At 42.4% G+C, this 14,148-nt stretch overlaps 1 long non-coding RNA gene across 1 annotated transcript; it reads left to right on the top strand.

Annotated features, from left to right (window-relative positions):
- Positions 1 to 261: 261 nt before the first annotated feature.
- On the top strand, positions 262 to 4,365 carry LOC137159149 (uncharacterized). Its single transcript, XR_010921551.1, has 3 exons — positions 262 to 395; positions 933 to 1,058; positions 3,944 to 4,365. It is a non-coding gene; the product is annotated as an uncharacterized lncRNA (long non-coding RNA).
- Positions 4,366 to 14,148: the final 9,783 nt, after the last annotated feature.

The raw sequence follows: 14,148 nt of genomic DNA, 5'->3' as shown, positions 1-14,148 counted from the left end.
AGGGGTAAGGTTAGCTAGAGGAGCCTTCCTTGAGTAGAAAACTCTGGCAGGAAACATGGAAGTGTGTAATGGGGTGTACCAGGCCCCAAGGCCCCCTGCTGGAGGCCTTTTGTTCTTACCACATCCTACCCCAGAAAGAGCAGTAGAGTGAGTCCTCCAGACTGCATGGAGTGGTTGCTGGGGAAGCAGCCAATCAGAGTGTTAGAGGCCCAATAAAAGGAGTTGCAGAATCTGACCAAGTTCAATTACTGCTTGGAGCTGCAGAGGTGAAGCTGGTGCTTTTGGGTAGCTGAAGGAGCTGTACTACCAGAGACAGAATGGTTTCTGACAGGGACCAGGGGAGCAAGAAGGTGCTCCTGGTGGGCTGCTGGGACTTAAGCTGGAAGAACCTTGAGGTAAGGGTGAAACTGAAAGTGAAGTGGGCCAGGGAACAGTAACAGCACCAGCAGGCTTAAAGACAGACAGCTACTGTTCATAGGGTCCCAGGGTTGGGGCCAGGAGTAATGGATCCCTGCCCCCCTCCTATCCCCACTGACAGAGTGGCCTGACCCCACAGAGGGAGTTTGAGGCTCACAGAAAGGGGCTGAAGACCCCACGTAGTCCCGTTTGTGGACTTTAGTCCCCTTCCAGAGGTATATATCAATGTGAAGAGTGACTCAGCTAGAGATCTTGGGTGAGAGACAGGCCACCAAAGACGAAGCATCTCCAGGGAGGAAGCTGTGGGGCATTACCCATATCAGTATCCAGAGACAATTGATAGCTAGCCCAGGCTGTACTTATTAGTAACGGAGGGTCTGGTGGTAGGTCCACTGGAGTAATTGAGGACTGAGCCTGCGGCAGGGCTACAGATAAAGATATGGTTGAGGGCACTGTGGAAGGCCCTGTTGGACTTGGACCCTGAAAGTGGTCTGTTCTCCCTGTCGTTCACACAGACTGTGTGTGACTTGGCCGGAGGGCTGAGTCACTGAACACCCATCTGAGGATACCAGCGCAACCAACAGCGAGTACTGCGAACAGCACAAGCTGAGACACACCTCACGTGAGCGCCCCCTGATTGGGTAAGTGGTACCCTGTCCCGGAGTGGAGGAGGCTGTCATGGTGAATGCTGATAAAAAGGCAGGATATGGATTTCCAGGGAGAGAGCCCTGGGAAGAGTTCAGTGGAGGAACAGGGCAGAGAGGAACTTAAGAAGCATGAAATGTCCAGCCCAGAGAAGGCAGATATGGGTTTGTTTATATTTTTGGTTTGGGGTTTATTGCGTGAGCCCTGCCAGCCCTTGGCCTGAAAAGGGTGAATGTAGAGAGTCTGAGAAAGGGGCCTGCTGATAGGCTTGGTTTGAAGCAGTCCAGGGAAGTAGCAGCAAGGAGACTGATGAAGTGAACCTGGATTGGAAACCAGTAGAGAGGGCAGATCTGGGTTACTTTACTAGCCACTCACCGGTAAAGTGGCATGAAGCAGATATGGACTACTGGAACACTTTAGAAAAGGGCGTGTGGATCATTGGGGCCCAGAATCCATGGACATCACACCAGAGGAAGGGATTGGACATTTGTTTGCATTGGACTTGGTTGGGACTAAGCAGGATGTAACTGGAAGGCTGAGCAGTGAAAAGAGGCAGGCCACCGCAAGCCCAGGGTGACCATTGGCAGGGGGCACTAGAGGAGGGGAGCCTGTGACAGTACACCCAGCCATGAAAATCCATGCCAAAGGTTAACTTCTGCATAGTGCCCCTGTAGAAGGATCAATTCACAAGCTAGGCCTCGAGAGCAATTGAGTAGAGGCACACAACCACATCTGTCTACCTTTAGGTGAACGAGCTACCCTCAACTACTTCTGAAATCGGAACTCACTGGAAAAATAAGACTATGGATTAGGGAAAGGAAGAGGTAAAGGCCCAGATTCTCAACTGGTGTAAATCACTGTTGCTCCATTGAAATCAACAGAGCCATGCAATTTACACCAGCTGTGGCTCTAGTCCATAATCCCCAAGCCAAATAGTGCTTCAGCAGTATAAAGTGGGCAGAGTATCAGTGAACTATATGAGCTCAAATAAAGACAAATTATTCTGGGAGGCAGCAACTTGGCTTCATAAAGTAAGGGGGTAAACTTTGAAATCAATCTGCAGGGGTTTAGCCAAACGACACCATTAACATGCAGCTAAAGCCTCATGCACCGCTTTGAAAACTCTAGCCCCAAGTCTGAATTTGTCAGGATTTATCAAACTCTATATGCCAGAGATCCCAAAAGGTGCTGGTAACTTACAGAGGTTTTTAAATTTCCTTCCTGTCTCCAAGCTCAGTCACATTAATAGGAATATATTGGATCAACCAATCACACTGGAGAAAATTGAGCTGGCTATTAAAGATCTTCAACAGCAAATGGCCCATGGGCCAGATAAGTTCCCAGTGGAGTGTTACTAAGTTTTAATGAAGTCTTTACACCAAAACTTTTAAAAATAAAATTATGAACTCTTTTAACTATTTCATGGCCAATCCCCCACTACCCTTGGTGCACCACCATCAGAAAGCAATATTACAGGACAATCAATGCATATTGATCTTCAACGGAGGTATATTTTACCAGGACATGATTGAAAGTAAATAGCTGAAGCTGTAGGCTTCAGAGTAAAATCCACCTCATGTGCAACAAAAAACAAACGTTTCAGATCCTCATCTGGGGTAAATCAATATACAATGATTCATATCATCTGACAATTTGGCAGAATTTTCTGAAATTCCAAGTACACTATATCTACTGGATCCCCTTTTCCAAAGTTTTGACTCCCCCTTCCTTCCCCCACAAAGAATTCTAATAGATTAGTGAGACATGATTTTCCTTTATAAAAGCTCTGACTCTTCTTCTTACAAATTCTGTTCATCTGTCTAATAATTCTGATCTTGCCTATAGTTTCAACCAACGGGCCTGGTACTAAAGTTAGGTGTACAAGCCTGTAATTGCCAGGATTGCCTCCAGAGCCTTTTAAAAAAAAATAAAAATCAGAGTTACATTAGCTGTCCTCTATTCATTGGGTACAGAGGCATGAATAAAAGTTTTTCAATTTAATATCTGAGTTCCTCCAGAACTCTTGTGTGTCCTCCTCCTAGCTAACCACAAGTGAGATTGTAGGGGTAATGCCTAGTCTGAGGATCCCACCTGGGCTTAGGCATTGTGAGGACTTGGGCAATTTTGACCACCAGTGGAAGCTTAGATGTCTACAGACTTTAAGCACCTAAGCAAAGGTTTTGAGAATCTAAATTTTGGACTTAGATGCCTAAATCCCTTTATAGATCTAGTCCAAACTGAGCCCCTCAATGTGATTACAATATAATTTGTCTAGATGAGCCAAAAGACAGTCCCTACTGAGCTGGCTATGTTAGATTTGCCTCTGAAAGCACCTTTCTGCGAAGGTCAGTGGTTGGCAAACTTTTTCAGAGAGAACACATTGCTCCCAGTGCAAGAGCAGCATATGGCAGGTGTCAGTGACCCTGTGCAGCCCTTCTTCACCAACCTCAGATTCTCACTGCTGTGCAAAATGTTTAATTCTCTGGACCACCAAGTAGAACTTTATGACAAAGAAATCACACTCTGAGAATTGTTTTTTGGCTACGCCCGCACCGCACACTCCTACCTCTGCAAATCTGTGTCCTTAAGGCTTTAGACTGCCCTCAACACACCTTCACCAGAGGGTGCAAGGGGAACCAGCATAGTGCCAGTTGGATAATGTCTACACTGCTACTTAACTGGGGAATTTCTCTTAGCCTCTGGAAGCTCCTAAACTACCTCTAAATGCAGCTGGAGCTGTGCCCAGGGGCTAAAATGCAGCATGCTAAGATTTCCATCAATACTCCTCCTATGCAGCTCACACTTGATGATCTGATATGGGCTAAGGCACCAGTGTTGAAGAATTTGAAGTCATATCCTCTGACTTTTTGTTTAATTCCAGGGCTTATTTATAGCTACAGCTTCAGATACTACAAGTAACTTCAAACAACGTCATACCAGCCATTCTGTACAAAATTCAACAGATTCCTCAGCGGTAGGTCTCCAGTCACCAATACTGTCCTTAAAGGGAACCACAAACGAAACACTGCCATTCAGCCACTGTGATGCCTGATCTCTGCACAGAATCAACACAACTTGTCATAACCCAATTAAGCTGAACATTTCACAGATGCTTGCGATGGAACATACTTCAAACCAATTCATTCTCTGAAAACCTTCAGGTTAAGAGATTTTAGACTGTAAAAGCCTTAAGCACATTTCACAATATCTCTTGATGTTTCAAAAGCAGCAAATGTTTGTATGGGCCCTAAAGAGAAGGACAAAAAAATGGTGGGAAGGAACAAATAGAGAAAATGATCATCAGTCTGTGAGTTCCTGCTTTTGTTTCCCAATAGTTAAAAGGCAGCAAGAACCCAAAGGCCAGTACCAGCTACAGTCCAGTTAAACTCAACAATTTACAGGTATTCAGAGCAGTATGCTTGCTCAAAATGCCTTTACTTACAGGAGCAGGGCTCAGGTCCTCAGCTGGCATGAACTGGTGTTGTTCTATTGACGTCAAAGGAGCTGTGCCAATTTCATCCAGATGAGGCTGTGGCATGGAGGACTTTGTACTTCACAATGAAGCTAATTTTAAAAGGCATTTAAGTTTTAATTGGAAAATCTAATGCACTTTGTCATAGTTCAGGGCAACTACACCTGCATTTCCCCGTGTGGTTTTCTGACGGCATCTGTTCTAGGCTCCCCGCTTCTCAGCTGTCACTTGCATCTCTATCCCTCCTGATGGGATTTTTTTTTTTTTTTTCAGACTGTGACTTTCCCTGCCTATACTGTGATTTTTTTTTTTTTTTTTCCCCAGTAAGTGAGACTGCCTAAACAGGCCAGCATCTGTGCTTTTGCTTTCCTTTGAAGGCTCTGAACAGTGTAATTGCCAGCAATTGCAAGTTACAACACAGCTCCTTCTAAGCAAGCACATTTATTTTTAGGTGAAAGCATTAGAGAAATTATTATTATAACCATTATAAAAATCTATATGAATTCTAAAAAGCTTCCTAGAAATCATCCTAATTCCAGCTTTGGTCTCTGGTAGTTGTCAGTCTTTCAAAACCTAAACTGGGCCTTCCCCACTGGTTACAAGTTCAAAACTGTCTCAAATTCAAAATGAGAACAACCATGAATAGTCAGTCTCTTTGATACAGCCTGGGCTCTTGATCTTGGCCTCATGTAATAGATGAACCACAGACAAAGGCTCCCTCTTCAAGCTTTAGCTTCAAAAGGCAGCATTTTGGATCACCAAAGAAGGGGAATTTGCATGTATTGTCCCAAAAATTCCATTCTTCTCTGGCACGTTGTTCGTATAGTCCTTTGATCATCCAGGCCCTAGATCTGTCTCATCTTCCCTTCACTGCCTCCTCCCGCCACTCCCCCCGGCAAAAGATCACATAAGACACAATAAAACATAAACCATTCTTTTAATAAAATGGACCCCAAAGATACTTAAACTTAACTCAAGAAGTTCTCCCGAGGAGATGGCAGGAAGTTTTGCATGCCTAATAATTGTTTTGCACGAATGAACAATGATGCAGCCTGAATTGTACAATAATTAAACTAAATAGAGGAAAGCCTCACTTATCTACCTAATTTATATTTCAGACAATACTTGGCTCTCTCCTTCTGTTTATGAGAAAAAAAAAGAGATGGTTCTGTAGTGAGACTACATAATCATAAAATGTACCGAGCCTGGTTCTCATCTCACTTGCAGATTTGTGTATCAAGAATAACTCCAGTAAAGCTAGTGGGGCCTTCTCTTGAAGGCAATGCAGCTATACTGATTCAGTCCAGCTAAGGATCTGGTTTAAAAACAGTGCAAATCAGAGGAGAAACAAATTTTTTTTTTTTTCCCCCTGAATGAATAGGTACGTTTTTTTTATGCAGTGTCTTTGTTTGTTTTTTTTTTTTTTATTGGGTTGATTTTTTGCTTTCTGTGAATCTCATTAGTGCAGATTAGGGAGACTCTACTGCCGTTTAAAGGAGCGATGTCAAGCATATAAAGGGAATAAACATAGTGGTGGGCTTCAGATCTGTGCTCCATTAAATGTATCCTTTGATCCTCTTGACTTAAAACCAAAAGACTTTGATCTGCCTTGTATCAAAATCACTCACAAATTGCATCCCCACAAATTCAGTTCCATGCTGCTCAGATTGCGCAATGACCTGCAAATAACTTTTTCTATTGACTTTCTTTCTATCTGCTTCCTTATTTCTGTTGTGCAGTTCAACGTTATAGGAATTAAATGTATGCTTCATACTGGGTAATCTGAAATCAAAGCCAGTTAGAAAAATCCAAGGGACAGATTCTGATCCCCTTAATTATGATGAATAGCACTATAATAGGTCCATTGGGGTGCATTGTACTATTCTGTGTGCATAAGACTCAGAATCAGAATGGGAGGAAAAGAACACTTCCCAAGGGTGGAGAAAATGTATGGGGTTAGAGGCTCAGTTGCTTCAAATTGGGGTAAGGCTGTTGAAGTCAATATGATTTACAGGAGCTGAAGATATCACCCATTATAATTCAGAGATTGCTATTTGGGCCACAGTCAATTTAAAAAAATGGATGAATTTAGGCTAAATCTTCAGAAGTAATCAGGCTCCTAACTCCCTTTGCAGTTTGAGTTAGGGACCTAAATACCTTTAAGGAGCTGAGCCTTGCTGACTAGGAGAGTAATGCTGGAGATATCACCAGCCAGTAACTAATCTGCCTCGCATACTATTTTCTTGCCACACTGCCCTGGGGTAATATGTAGAAAGATATTTCTACAGTTCTAACACAAAAATCTGCCCCTCTCATGAAATCTGTTTACTGGAACTAGTAGATGAATTAAACCTTTAAACAGCAAGATCTAGGTTCAGACATACACACAGAATGTGATATACGTACAGACATATACATGGTATACAATTAGCAGCAAAATGTGTAATGCTGAGGAAATGGAAATCTCACAAACCTCCAAACAATTCCAGATTGATGCATGAATTGACAAGCACACCTCAGAGAGGCTAGTGTGGTATAGTAGAAAAGGCCTTGGACTCAGACTAGGAGTCTATTCCTGGCTCTGTCCTGACTTGCTGCGTGACTTAGCATAAGTCACTTCTCTCTCTGGTATTATTTCTCCTTCGTCCGTCTCACCTGTTTTGTTTGGAAGATCTTTGGGGCACTTACTATGTGTATGTGCAATGCCTAGCACAACGGAGCCTCTAAGTGCTGCTGTATTATGGATAATAAAGTTTGATGGAGAAAATATTTCTATATCTGTGACAAAATGGGGTGTGGATGGGGGGTGAGGAATGCATTAAAAGGTGATGTAAGGTGGGTGTAGCAATGCCCTTGCATTATCTTACTGAATTCTTTCTTTTTTCCCAAAAATTCCAGCAACGTATTTTTTCATTAAAAAAATTCTTCCTCTCTCCTTTTTTCTACAAAAAGCCTTTCACCAACTTTCAACCAGATTTCAACTGTCCGATTTCCTCCCCTCCCTTGGCCAAATTAGGGTCAGATTCTGATCTCCTTACATCCAGTGGTATCTTACCCCAGGAATAGTCCCAATGAAATACTCAAGGAGTAGCATACTACCCAGCTTCAGTATGTTACTCCCTGGACGATGTGCAAGCACTGCTCTGTTGCCTCTTATCTGTCTGGGGGCGACATAGCGGCTCTGCACAGCCAGCTACCTTCTCCTACTTAGTATCAGTATAGGTAGCCAGCAAAGAGGAGGCAACTTGTGCCCCCTTACCAATGTGCATGGCCCAGCAAGCCAGGCCATAATCTGGTTCTAAGAAAGCAGAGGCATTCCAGTAGGACCTAACCAAACCTGCGGCTTTTTGGTGCCCCCTTGCTCTCATCAGGTAGCACCAGACTCCTCCATCGGTCCCATGGCCTGCTTCAGATCAATGCTAAGAACCCACAGCTGGGACAGTGGCTCAGCCAGCTGTTGGTACCACAAGCATCTCAAACTACATGAATGTCTCAAGGTCCTGGGGAAGTGGGCTCCTGCTGGGGGAATGTCTTAGTAAGTTCTCAGACCTTGGAGTGGCTTGGACAGTACAGAAGCATCCTGGAGTGTTACTAGGCAGCTCTAGCATCTGGGAGGACCCAGGAGCTTTCCAGCACACAGTACACTCTTTATGATGAAAATACATTTCAGATATTCAGGAAAACTGTCCCTCATTTATGTGTGTTTTTTGTTTTGTTTTTTCAAAAGAATTTTGAAGTGTTAATTTACTTCATTGCCCTAGAGAAAAAAGATGGAAAATGCATGTTAAACCACTGCAATTTAACATGATGCTTAGAACAACTATTGCTGCTTCATTTTGCCAGGGCCCCCTTCTGGAGGAAAGTTTGGGGTGCTCTCAGAGATTCAGAGTCTTAGGAGTGTGTAAAGTGTCTCAGGATTAAAGGCACCGGCAATGATGTGGCTTTGGAGCTTTCACAAGCATTTCCAGGAGAAACCAAATGACTTTTGGGTTCTCCAGGTTGCACTCTGTAAGTTACAGTATGTACCAAGGGTTGGCATCTCTCTGAAGAAATCTCAGTCCTCATACTGAGAAGGAAGTTTAAGTGCCTGGGAATTGTAATATGTAGAGACAAATGCTGGATAAAGGTAGATGCACAACACAGGGCTCCCAATGTTGATGACATCACTGCAGCTGTATAAATCCCTGAGTGTGCATAATGGCCTTTGTTTTACATCCAGAGATGTGCAGGGGCATAACAAAGAAAATAAACCTACTGGTAATAATGCTGCCCCCAGGTGCACTTACATGGAAAAGCAGGCAAGCAGCTAACTGAGGAGCAATAAATCATGCCAAGAGCACTTGACAGCTCTATCAGTAGTAGGGAAACAGCTAGTTTCAGAAGTGTAAGACACTTTTGTATGCCCCCACTCTATTTATTATGAGATCCTAGTATCAGATGACTGCTACTTGCATTGTAAATCCTAATTGGAGTGGCAATTCTCCACCCTCACCACCTATTTTTATTGTAGCTGTCATTTATCACCACAGTCTCGCCAAATAGACTTGCTTTGTGTCACACAGATTCTTTACTAGACTCAGCCTTAGATCTCTTGAGATAATGACTGAATGCTAAGATCTGCTCAATTTCTAACAGATGTGACTGTGGACTCTGTCAACCAATCACCAGCCTTTCACCAATGACCCTAGCCTTTTTTATCTGATTATTCCTGATATGCTGTGTTCTATTCTTCAGTTTGCAGATACCTTTCTTTCAGCAATTAGGAAAAACATTATATGGGAAAAAAACATTATTATTGAGGAATGTCTCCTGTAGCTTGTCTTAGCTCTGAAGACTACCTCTAATACAAATCAACCCTATTTTTATCAGCAGCTTGATCTTTGGGGGCCAAATCCTAGGCTGCTGTCAACTGCAGGACCTAAAAGAAATGATGATAATTTACCTCAGCCAAGAATCCAGCCCTTTGAACTGTAATGGGTGTTCCAAGTTGTTACAAGAGTGCTCTGTATATCTGGGATGTCTGTATATATGTAAATAGTTAGTTAATAAGGTGCCAGTTGATGTTGCTCAAGTGTAATAGCATAGTTCCTGGGTTTTGTAGGGATAATAAAAACGTTGTGTTGTGCACTACAAATGATCCAGTGAACACCTGTTTTCATGGAATGTTCATCATAGAATCAGAAGTAGGGTTTGAACCCATGCCTCCATGCGGGGACCACTACATCACTGCAGCTGTTGACACATGGACTCATGGACACATGAATTTGGATGAACTAATTTTCTGTTTCGGTCTTCCTGTTCCCTCCACTTCCAAAGTTGCTTACGGCATTTGGACTGTTCTTATTGGAACAGCTATTTGGAGGTTGATTATTTATTAGAGAAGCAGGCATCACAGGTCATCTGCATTGATCAAGTTCAAATCAAAATGGGGCCTTTTCATGGATTATGATTATCAAACCTAAATTGGAAAAGAGTGAAAATCTAGCTAGCCTGGATTCTGTAAATTACTATAATTTAAACGGCAAAGGTATCAATAGTTGACTCCGTTGGCTGATTTCACCTTATTGTTTCTTCTTGAACCTCCTACTGTTTATAGAATTGAAAAATCAAGCTGAGCTGAATATCCATTGCCTTGGGTCCAATTTAGTATCTCGCTCTCTTTCTCCAGGTGTGACAGACAGTATCAGAGAGAGGCTATTGCAGAAAATATTTTCCTCACCAGGCAAACATGCACTCTTGAGTCTCTTCTTTTTTCTCCCCTCATACTGTGACTTCAGATGGCCAGTGGAAAGAGTGGCAACTGGTAGAATGACAGCATGGTTGATGTCACAATTAGAGCAAGGAGAAGAACCAATTTCTTTTTTCAGTTCAATGGCAATAATTAAAATCAAACCATTGGATGAAAGCAGAAATAATTTTTTTTAAATTGACAAATCAAAATATTGGGGAAAAATTGTTTCAGGTCAAGCAAAACATTCTGATTTTGTCAAAACAAAATATTTCATTTTAATTTTGACCATTTAGTAACATTTTGGTGTAACTCCATTTAAAAAAAAAGAAAATTCTGACGCCAAAAGTTGATTCAATTCAATGTTTCATTTTGATAACATAGAATCATAGAATCATAGAATATTAGAGTTGGAAGGGACCTCAGGAGGTCATCTAGTCCAACCCCTGCTCAAAGCAGGACTAACCTCAGCTATATCATCCCAACCAGGGCTTTGTCAAGCCTCACCTTAAAAACCTCTAAGGATGGAGATTCCACCACCTCCCTAGGTAACCCATTCCAATGCTTCACCACCCTCCTAGTAAAAAACTTTTTCCTAATGTCCAACTTAGACCTCCCGCCCTGCAACTTGAGACCGTTGCTCCTTGTTCGGTCATCTGCCACCACCGAGAACAGCCTAGCCCCATCCTCCCTGGAACCCCCTTTCAGGTAGTTAAAGGCTGCTATCAAATCCCCCCTCACTCTTCTCTTTTGCAGACTAAACAAGCCCAGCTCCCTCAGCCTCTCCTCATAAGTCCTGTGCTCCAGCCCCCTAATCATTTTGGTTGCCCTCCGCTGCACTCTCTCCAACTTGTCCACATCCTTTTTGTAGTGGGGGGCCCAAAACTGGACACAATATTCTAAATGCGGCCTCACCAATGCCGAATAGAGGGGAATAATCACTTCCCGTGAGCTGCTGGCAATGCCCCTCCTAATGCAGCCCAACATGCCATTAGCCTTCTTGACAACCAGGGCACACTGCTGACTCATATCCAGTTTTTTATCCACCGTTACCCCCAGGTCCTTTTCTGCAGAGCTGCTGCCCAGCTCGTCGGTCCCCAGTCTATAGCTGTGCATGGGATTCTTCCTTCCTAAGTGGAGGACTCTGCACTTGTCCTTGTTGAACCTCATTAGATTTCTTTTGGCCCAATCCTCCAGTTTGTTTAGGTCACTCTGCATCCTATCCCTACCCTCCAGGGTATCTACCACTCCCCCCAGCTTAGTGTCATCCGCAAACTTGCTGAGGGTGCAATCTACCCCATCCTCCAGATCATTAATAAAGATGTTGAACAAAACCGGCCCCAGGACCGACCCCTGGGGCACTCCGCTTGTGACCGGTTGCCAGCTAGACATGGAGCCATTGATCACTACTCGTTGAGCCCTATGCTCTAGCCAGTTCTCTATCCATTTTATAGTCCATTCATCCAACCCATACTTCTTTAACTTGCTGATAAGAATACTGATTTTTTAAATTTGGGATGTTTTTCATCTGAGATAATGTGATTAAATCAACACACACTCATTAAATGTTTATGTTGCTGATTCTGCTTCTTTCTTTTTTCTGGAGGGGGGAATGCACAAAAAATTTCATCCAGCTGTAGTTCTATCTGTTGTTAAGTTGACTTCAAGACTTCCAAAATAAGAGAAATTTGGTAAAGCGGTTTTGCCAATCAGACTTGAAAAACATCCCTTTTCACTGCTCTGTCAATAGCGGGGGCGGGAGGAAGTGCCACACCTGTGATATGATGCAAGTTTTAGCCAAAAAAAACCCCCAAACAAACAAATCCTTTTAAACACATCCTGTAATGAGTCTGAAGGAGCAGTCTCCTGTGCCCATTAACTACATTTGTGCTCTGTGCAGGTTCAAGGGTCTGCTGATGTATAACTCATTACAGGATTGGAGCCTCAAACTGATACTCCTCTCAGTTCCTCTGTTTTGTGTTGGTATATATTAATTGATTCTGGGGAGTTAATCTTGATTTGTGCAGGCATGTAACAGAGGAGAATAGGAACCAAAACATCTTTCTAACACATAATGTTCTGGGATTTGATGTCACTGATTGTTAATTAATTACCCAAGAAATTGCAGAAGTATGATGTCAAACCAGACCTGCTTTTTCCCTGATTGGTAGGCTTTTTTGTCTATGAAAATTATAAGCTGTATCCTGCATTGTGAGGACTTCCCAAAGGAATTAAACAAAATTCCATGCATTATGTAAGGGTTTCTATGATGCACTTCTCTGTAACCCTGGATATAAAAAACACAGGGGAAGGCTTTCAAACTTGGAGGTGTACATTAGGCTCTAAGGTCCAGATCCTCAAGGGTATATAAGTGCCTCACTCCCACTTAAATTAATATGGTAAAAGATCTAGATCTAATTCCATGTTTAGGCACCTAAATAAGTGGCAGGTTTACAAAATTGCTGAGAACTTAATGGATACACTGAAATCAATTGGGGGAATATTTCTGATGCTTCCCTTCTGGAGAAGTCCCACTGAAATCCACAGTAAGCAGAAAGCTGGCCAAACAATGAAGGAAAAATCTCATGATCATTTCATTGCACCTTCTTTCCCTCTCCCCCCTCCCCCCCCAATTGAAAATTCTGAATATTTTAACTGGGTTTATTGCTCAGCCCTCTGAAAAGCAGGCTATTAATTTAGGTGCTTGAATATGGACTTTAGCACCTAACTTTAAGAATGTATGTTTTGAAAACCTTGGCTTCACATATAATAGAAACATAAAGGAATATGGACAAATTGTTAGTAATAAAGAGCATATTGTTGCTTTATTTCTGCATAATCAGCAGATTTAATCCCATAACAATTACTTTACATTTTTCTTGTTGAATTTTCTATCTTGCATGATATTAGATCAATACTAGCATCATATATGCCATCTGTTCCCAGAATTTCAGAGGACTAAACTTACATGGCTCAATAGTGGCACACTTTACCTGGCTGCTAAAATAGCCAAGCATATTTCTTTGACTCAGGGCTTTAATTTAATAAGACTCTCCTGCTGTTGGGGAATCAGTGTCCTAGTATTTAGTTTAGAACTAGCACAAAAATTGCACCGGTTCCAGTTCTTCCAATGTGGCTCCATTGGGAAGAGTGCTCCCTGCTTCCCAGAAGCTATTAAACTGAAGAACAGCTTGGCACTGAATCACCTTTATACAACTGCTGGAAAATTAGTCTGCATTAACCTGCATGTACATAAATCGGTGCAGTAATATTATTCTCTGCTTTTGCTTTTTCTCTGAAAGAGAGAGCAAAAAACAAAAACCGCAGATCCAGCCATACCCTAGAGACTGAAGTAGCATTCCATGGAAACATTAGTTCAGCTAAAAATCAATTAAACAACCACTATCTGCAACAGGTCTTATTTTTCAACAAGCCTTAACATGGGAGCCCAGAGCTCAAGGAAAGTAAGCAAATTCCCAGAGTTGTAGTGCCACCATTCAGTCATAAAAGCTATCAGACTTAATTTGGAGTTCTGAAGTCATTACTCCCAAGTGTTCTTCAGTTCCTGCTGTCTTAAAATTGTATTTCTTGGTTAGCTTACAGCCTTGTAGACTCAGGGGTTAGTTCTTCCAACACATGCCAGAAATCAAGCTGAGGGGAATTTTTTCCCCCATCCTCTATAGAAGTTTTTAACATTTATATTGAGCTTGATCCTGCTTCTATTTAAAGGCCAGATTTTTCAGGAAGGCTCAACAGTCAGCAGCTCCCACTGAGTACACTTGAAATCCAGCTACCTACACCACTGCCTAAACGGGACCTGCTAGGTGACATTTTTTGGGCAAATAGTTTTTTTCATGGAAAAATGCACATGTAGGTTGATCAATAC

The sequence above is a fragment of the Emydura macquarii genome, unplaced genomic scaffold (assembly GCF_026122565.2).
Source record: "Emydura macquarii macquarii isolate MOO-44397 ecotype Brisbane River unplaced genomic scaffold, CSIRO-AGI_Emac_v2 contig_1790, whole genome shotgun sequence".
NCBI lineage: Eukaryota > Metazoa > Chordata > Testudines > Chelidae > Emydura > Emydura macquarii.
Note: the sequence above shows the minus strand (reverse complement) of the source record. Positions and strands in the feature narration are given on the sequence as shown.